This window comes from Oratosquilla oratoria, chromosome 1 (genome assembly GCF_046742065.1).
Source record: "Oratosquilla oratoria isolate Oo_2021 chromosome 1, ASM4674206v1, whole genome shotgun sequence".
In the NCBI taxonomy this organism is placed as follows: Eukaryota; Metazoa; Arthropoda; class Malacostraca; order Stomatopoda; family Squillidae; genus Oratosquilla; species Oratosquilla oratoria.
In genome coordinates this window covers 129621304-129630560 of record NC_134777.1, presented here as the reverse complement: position 1 = coordinate 129630560, position 9257 = coordinate 129621304, and positions in this window count along the sequence as shown.

Here is a 9257-nt window from a genome sequence, read left to right as displayed (position 1 = left end):
GACACGTCGCTCGGATGGAACCCTCTCGCCTTCCTAAAATCATTTCTTCGGAGAACTGGCCCATGGCAAAAGACCACGTGGAGCCCCTAAACGCCGTTACAAGGACCAACTCAAGCTCTCTTTGACACAAGCTGGCATCCCCCCAACTGACTGGGAAGACATGGCTCAGGACTAGTTGGGGTGGAGACAAGCGGTCAAAAGTGGCGTGGAGGGCTTCGAAACTCAACGCAGATAACGGGAAAAACAACGACGAGAAGAGAAGAAAGCGAAGGCGACGCAGCCCCAGCCTCCATCGACCCTCCCCTAAGATTCATGCCCGCGGCTTTTCCGGCACCGACTGGGGTTGCTCAGCCATATTAGACATCGACACGGAGGAACATCCTGAAGAGAAGGAAACGGGGGTCCTCCCTTCCTCGGACAACGAAGGGATGCCGACGACATGTATGCATAGATGTGTATAAATGTTAATAATACTTTTTGTTCATAATTACTACGGCGTTTGATTTATCAGCTTTTGTGATATGTAAATCACTGTCCTTTTTGAGAGAATTAATGGCAATGTGGAAGCGTTCAGGACGGCCGGGAGGTACTTGATTAGCTAAAGCACCATAAACAATACCTTTGCATATGTTAACATCATCTATAGGTAGATCTTTATCACACTTTAAATTACAAAAGGGTTTACCAATGTTAATGATGTTAGATGGATTTGAATTATTGGCAAAGCTGAGCCCAAATCCTAACGCTGTGGATTGAGCCTTGGTGAGTGGCTTAGATGACAAATTAACCACGAAATCTGGGTTAGCATGTTTGGTCCAGTCACTGTCATTAATAAGGGCTAGTAATTTCATATTTAACTTTTTTGTAAGGTACTTACACTCCATCCTCATTTTTCCATAACAATAGTCCAAAAGCACTTACCTGACATCAGATGATACACAACACTAGAATTTATGCCAACTAATACGCTTGACCCTAAAGGCTTCTTTGACTTCTAATTTGGCAATGTCGATTCGTTTCTTAAGAATGATGCGCTGGAAATCATCAAATAGGCGATCAGACATCTTCACAAGCCATTGAGGTAAGACCGACTTGGGTAATACTTGTTCTTTCATGCAGTTTTGTAGAAACTGTAGACGTAGTCGCATCTTGTGGGCTTTAACCAAGGACCATGAAAAGTCGTGTACATAAGGAGCAAGTCCAGGGTTCAGATGAGTAAAGTTCTCGAAGAATCGTGTGGTATCCATAATGCAATAAAAACACTAGGAACGTGTGTTCACAAATGCGTAAGTAACCACTAGGAAAAAGTAAACTAACGAAGCAGAGCGCTTTCGTATAATTACATCTTCAGTGCTGATAAAAAGAAGGAATTATAAAATGAAGAAGCAAGGAACAGAATATATGACTGAGTGAGACATGGTAAAGAGGGAATTCGGAGAGGTAGTGGAAGAAGTACACGTGACATTTGATACCGTCTTGGTAACCAACAAGTATGGGACAATTGCTCATAAGTGGTATATTACAATTTAAATAATTTTGAAATTTCATGGCAAATATAACTATCTAATTTGTACAAACCTTGATGGAGATTATAACTTATTCCCTCACTAGATTTGATCAAACTGCATTCAATTAAATCTATTTCTGTGATGTTATTGTTGTATGTGATGACTTTAGTGTTATCCCAGTCAACTGGGTGGTTAAAATTGTTCATGTGGTTGAATATGCCGCTAGATTGGTTTCCCTCTCTAACGTATTTCTTGTGTTGATTGATTCGTGTTTTGAGTGTTTTAGCAGTCTGAACAATACAAAACTGATCACAAAATTTACAAGGTATTTTGTACACACACCCTTTATCATTATTTACAGAATTATTTATGAGCAATTGTCTTACAGTATTCTTATTATTAAAAACTACATTAATTTTTAAGTTGCGTACAATATTTGGAATGTTTTTAGGTTTTCTTGGTTCGGTAGAATTAGCAAGTTATTCATATTGAAAGTTTGGGTTGACCTAAGGTTATGAAATGTCCTTTTTGCACGATTGTAAGCTGTATCAAGAACATGTGTGGGGTATTGCAGCTTAGTACCAATATCGTAAATACATCTTATTTCATCATCGCATCGATGTACTCTGGGCTGCAAATGCGCAGGGCCCTAAGGAACATCGAAGAAAAAACAGATAGTTTTACGCCATCAGGGTGTGGGAATAATAGTGTATATATGAACAAACATTTGTTGGTTTACGATATACACTAAACTTCAACTCACTTTCACGGAAAGACAAAATACCTTCATTCTCTATCTCCACCGTGAACTTAATTGAACTGACCAAATTATTAAGTTTACATAAAAAATCATTTACATTAACTTGAATGGGCCACAGACATAGGATGTCATCAATGTACCGCAGCCATACTATGTTGGAGGGAATTATCTTACTTAATATTCTAGTTTAAAAAAACTCCATATATAAATTACTCAATACGGGGGAGAGAGGATTACCCATGCTCATGCCAAATTTCTGAGAACAAAATCTATCATTAAATTGGAATTTACAGTCTTTAACACACAATTTAATCAGTTCAATTAAGGCAGGGGTTCCCAAAGTAGTCGATATTGACCCCCAGGGTTCGATGAGACCATCCAAGGGGTCGACAAATAGCCAAGGGGTCGAAAGGGGGTCAGTAGATTGCTAGGGGGTCGATGAAACCATCCATGGGGTTGAAAGGGGGTCAGTAGATTGCTATGGGGTCGAAAGGCAGTCTTTAAAATTAAATGGTTAGCATGAAATGATCCTGTTCTCTTCCCGTACTGAAAGAGTGAGAATAATCAACCAACCAATATCTAAACTTAAAGAAAAACCATGTCAGTTCACTCTGAGTCGAAAATCCTCCCCATTCTGTGCATGTAGGGAGAATCTCACATACACACAACCACATCGTGAATGAACATCAAGATGACGAGCTTGTGTAATATTAATGGCTTGAATATTACTTATTGTAATATAATAAAGAATATATAACATAAATATTTATTCTAAAACACTTATGTTTATGTATATGTGAAAGTATCTGTATCATTATTGGAACGCCGTCGCCTTGATGAATATTGTCATTTAGACCTTTTATAACGGATCAAAATGATGATAACACTATTGATAACTAGAACTATAATAATAACAATAATAAGAATAATAATAGTAATAATAACAATAACAATAAGGATAATAACAACTATAATAGTAATATTATTAGCATTGATAACAATAACAACACCGATGATAATAATAAACTGACATTATTCGTGAATTAATAGTTTGGGGGTCTACAGAAAATCTTAAACTTTACTAGGGGGATCGATGAGCTGAAAAGTTTGGGAACCCCTGGTCTAAAACAAAAACATTAGGCACCAGCAGCTCCATTGATAAAATTAGATAATACAAAGAGAAATTGGGAATAATCATGAAAGAAAAGCAATTGTGAGAATCAACACCGTGTGAGATCGAAACCTTTATTGGTACGACGTTTCGCTTGTTACAGCTTTTTCAAGTACAGACATATGGCAAACACTCTGAGTACATATAGGCCGACGGGGAAGGAACTGGGAGAGGTTATCAGGGAGGGGTGGGTGGTAGGTGGAGGGGCGGAGGGGTGTGTGTGAGAAGGGGACGGGTGGGACTTGGTGGAGATAAAGGAGGACATTTCGGACAGTTTGTTGAAGTGGACTAAGGGGGACATTTCATACATTTGTATAATGCGGGTAACAGATGGATGACGGGTGGGACTTGGTGGAGATAAAGGAGGACATTTCGGACAGTTTGTTGAAGTGGACTAAGGGGGACATTTCATACATTTGTATAATGCGGGTAACAGATGGATGATAAGAAGGGCGATGTTGAACATGCCTCTGTTCTGCTCAATGGTTTTGAAGCTTTGAATGGCGGCCGCTTCCAGGCATTTCCTCCTCACCCTGTCTGGTTCACTAAAAAGAAGCTCTGCGTTATCCCAATCCATCAGGTGGTCGTTGGTGTTCCGGTGGATAACACAGGCGTTGGTGGTGATGTTGTTCCGGGAATCGTAGCGATGCTCCCGGATCCGGGTCTTCAGGTCACGGGAGGTCTCGCCGATATATACTTTATCACATCCAGCACAAGGTATGCGGTAGACACCAGCGTTTTTTTCCCTGATCTCGTCCCGGCTGTCCTTCTAGAGAGCTCTTTGATAGTCCTGCTGAACTGGCCCACTACCTGAATGTTGCAACGCCCAAGTGTCCGGGTGAGGGTGGTGGTGACGCTACTGGCTGGAAGGATAAGCCTCCTAGCTGGATCGTTCGTTGGTTCCCGCCCTTCAATTATTTTGAGTCACCACCACCCTCACCCGGACACTTGGGCGTTGCAGTTCCTTCCCCGTCGGCCTATATGTGCTCAGAGTGTTTGCCATATGTCTGTACTTGAAAAAGCTGTAACAAGTGAAACGTCGTACCAATAAAGGTTTCGATCTCACACGGTGTTGATTCTCACAGTCTTGTCGGCTTTTGCCACTGTTTCAAGAAAAGCAATACAATGACTTAAACGAAGAAAAGGACTCGTCAATATAAGATACTCATTAGAAAGATTCTCACTGCTGGTTTTGTGTCAAAACTTTTCACCGTCTACCTGGAAGCGTTAGAAAATTATCGAAATAAGGATCAAAAGAATCTCAAGCAGAAAGAAGTCTTGAAAAAAAAATTATTCTTGTATATCCACCGGGAATATATACAGTATATTATTGCAGTATTTCTCAACCTTGAAAGCTTCGTGGATCTCTTGATACAGGATTAGATAGGACATAGTCAATCTTTCTATTCATTTAGCGACACAAACGTTATAATATGTTATATGGATCATCGCCACATTCTGAGAAACGTAGCTAGGCAAGGAAAAATGAGAAAAAAGGGCACATTATATAACCATGAATTATATATATATATATATATATATATATATATATATGTGTGTGTGTGTGTGTGTGTGTGTGTGTGCGTGTGTGTGTGTGTGTGTGTGTGTGTGTGTGTGTGTGTGTGTGTGTGTGTGTGTGTGTGTGTGTATGTATATATATATATATATATATATATATATATATATATATATATATATATATATATATATATATATATATAACGTATTCAAAATTATTCTGAAATTACCTCAGTGGTGACGGTGTTTGGGGGACACTTTCGTAAGGGTGATTGGCTGTACAATACCGACTACCGATACGTGGTGACTTCACGGCAACGGGGACAACTGATTGGCCGAGAGTGGTGACGTTCCGGCAACGCAGACGACTGATTGGCCGAGAACGCTGACGTCACGGCAACGGAGACGATTGATTGGCCGCGAGCAAAGGGCAGGTTGCGAAGCGCCCTCTCGCGAATCAGTTCAAGCGCCTATGGCGAAGCCATAGCGACAATGCCGATATCAAGAGACGAAACGGTAAAGAAGCGTAGACAGAGGCGTAGATGGAAGCACCTATGGAAATGGCTAATGGGCACCAAGGGTATAACGAAGAAGACGTTCCAAGAAGATAAGGTGTTGGCAGCTAGACTAAGGTACGAGCACAGTAAAACGTTCCCTGAGTTGTACGCCGATACCAAGACCTTTAAGGTGAAAGCGTCTATACATGAGTTCCAAAGGAAGATGATCGCCTTCAAATCAACTCGAGATAACGATAAACAATTCGAATACAGTGACGATATGTTTGACAAATTGGAGTGTTCGGACGATATGATATCCGATAAGGATTGAGAGGCATTCATGCGGCATTACTTCATAGGATATAAGAAGTTCGTTAAAAACGGTGCAAAGTCTGATCACAGGAATTTTCAGATGTATTTCTTTTTCAAAATGATTCTGAAATGACCTCAGTGGTGATGGTGTTTGGGGGGACACTTTCGTAAGGCTGACAGACTATAGAATATCGACTACCGATACGATGCCAAGAGACGAAACGGCGAAGAAGCGTAGACTACATTATATCGAAACGTATAACTTGTAACGAACGGCCATGGATCCCCTTGAATTCATGGGATGGCTCCTCCTGGGGGCCCCCGCCGCTCCATCTGAGGGCCCCCGCCGCTCCTCCTGGGGCCCCCCGCCGCTCCTCCTGGGGGCCCCCGCCGCTCCTCCTGGGGGCCCCCGCCGCTCCTCCTGGGGGCCCCCGCCGCTCCTCCTGGGGGCCCCCGCCGCTCCTCCTGGGGGCCCTCGCCGCTCCTCCTGGGGCCCCCCGCCGCTCCTCCTGGGGGCCCCCGCCACTCCTCCTGGGGGCCCCCGCCGCTCCTCCTGGGGGCCCCCGCCGCTCCTCCTGGGGGCCCCCGCCGCTCCTCCTGGTGGCCCTCGCCGCTCCTCCTGGGGCCTCCCGCCGCTCCTCCTGGGGGCCCCCGCCGCTCCTCCTGGGGGCCCCCGCGGTTTCTCTGGGGCCCCCCGCCGCTCCTCCTGGGGGCCCCCGCCGCTCCTCTTTGGGGGCCCCCGTGGCTCCTTTAGGGGCCCCAGGTTAAGAACCACTGGCCTACACAAAATACTCATCCTTATTTTCCTCCCCTCCGTCTCAACTTACTTAACTTCAATGTGGGCGGATTTAAAACTTCGGGATTGTCAAACACATTAAAGGGAGCGCGTATGATGGTTAAAGCGATGTGTTTTACGTGTATGTGTCTGTACATGTGTGTATAAAAGTGTGTGTGTGTACTTGTGTGTATGTGTACATGTTTGTGTGTGTTTACATGTGTGTATATACGTATATGTGTGTAATAAAAGTAATAACAATAATGATAAGGATAATAACAACTGTAATAATAATATTATTAGCATTAATAACAATAACAACACCAATGATAATAATAAACTGACATAATTCGTGAATTAATAGTTTGGGGGTCTATAGAAAATCTTAGATTTTACTAGGGGGTCGATGAGCTGAAAAGTTTGGGAACCCCAGAATTAAGGTGTCTGAGGGTAATGGTAAATCGTGCTTATTTAACTCTTCTTTTAGATAGATTAGAAGATCATCCAAACGAACTTTTGTGAATAAACTAACAATATCATAACTTACTAATTTTAATTTGTACTCTGGTTTTACCTCACCTAGTTTGGTGATAATGTCTAAATTGTTCTCAACATGTGAAGTGGAAATATTTCCAACTAGTGGACTAAGAATTGTTACCAACCATTTCGAAAGTTTATATGAAGCTAAACCTATTGAAGAAACGATTTGTCTTACCGGGTAATTTGGTTTATGTGTCTTAATTAAACCATACATGTAAGACAAAGGAGGGCAAATAGAAATAAACTTTTTTATGAGTTCACTATTTCCACTTAACAATTCTTTTATCTTCTTATTGAAATGGCTATTTACTGATTCAGTAGGATTCTTTAAAAGTTGAACATAAGTATCTTGATCTTTAAGCAGTTCATCCATTTTGTTTAAATAATCCTTTTTGTTCATAATTACTACGGCGTTTGATTTATCAGCTTTTGTGATATGTAAATCACTGTCCTTTTTGAGAGAATTAATGGCAATGTGGAAGCGTTCAGGACGGCCGGGAGGTACTTGATTAGCTAAAGCACCATAAACAATACCTTTACATATGTTAACATCATCTATAGGTAGATCTTTATCACACTTTAAATCACTAAAAGCTTGACCAATGTTAATGATGTTAGATGGATTTGAATTATTGGCAAAGCTGACCCCAAATCCTAACGCTGTGGATTGAGCCTTGGTGAGTGGCTTAGATGACAAGTTAACCACGAAATCTAGGTTAACATGTATGGTCCAGGTACTGTCATTAATGAGGGCTAGTAATTTCATATTTAACTTTTTTTGTAAGGTACTCACACTCCATCCTCATTTTTCCATAACAATAGTCCAAAAACACTTTCCTGACATCAGATGATGTATACCACTTATGAGCAATTGTCCCATACTTGTTGGTTACCAAGACGGTATCAAATGTCACGTGTACTTCTTCCACTCCCTCTTTACCATGTCTCACTCAGTCATATATTCTGTACCTTGCTTCTTCATTTTATAATGCCTTCTTTTCATCAGCACTGAAGATGTAATTATACGAAAGCGCTCTGCTTCGTTGGTTTACTTTTTCCTAGTGGTTACTTACCGCATATATATATATATATATATATATATATATATATATATATATATATATATATATGTGTATGTATGTACATGGAAGTAGAAAGTACAGGATTTTTAGTCTGAGTTTATTCCTGACTAGTTGCACAGGTATGCATTGAGAAAGCGTACCTGCGAAACTAGTCAAGAATAAACAAAGACTAAGATTCCCGTGTTTCCTATTCCCACTGACATCAACCTGTCATAATGTCTCAACACACACACACACACACACACACACACACACACACACACACACACACACACACACACACACACACACACACACACACACACACACACACACACACACACACACACACACACACACACACACACACACACACACACACACACACACACACACATGAATGAGGAAATAGTAAAGAAAATAATAGTCACGCTGATAAGACACTATGGACACCCAGTATATAAAAGAATATAAAGAAATTAGAAAGAATCTAAAGAGCAACGACAAAGAGGGCACCAACAATCTCTAAATTGACATACGAACGAAAGAATCCCAAACTGGAACTACCAACCCTGGAACAAAGAAGAGAAAAAGGAGATCTACTGGCCATTTAGGGAATCATGAAGGGTATGGAAATCCTTGACAGAAAAGATTTATTAAAGTGGTACAAAAGAAAAACAAGAGGACACGAAAAGAAACTCAAAAAGGATAGTTATAGCAGGGATCTTAAAAAGAATAGTTTTCCACACAAAGTAATAGATGTCTGAATAAATTGGACAAAAAACAGTATGGGCAAAAATCACATAAGAATTTAAGCACAATCTAGATGATGAAAGATACAAAGACGGATAACTACGAGCATAGCTTTCTTCCCGTATTATGCAACTAGGTAAATACACATATTATATATATATATATATATATATATATATATATATATATATATATATATATATATATATATATGTATATATATATATATATGCGAATAAATCACAAAAACACGTGATTCACAAAATGTGTGAGTGCCGATTGCACTATGTATAAGAATATCTTGATGTATGATATTATACAGGTAAATTATGATATGTACTAAGGTTAATGACGAATCACGG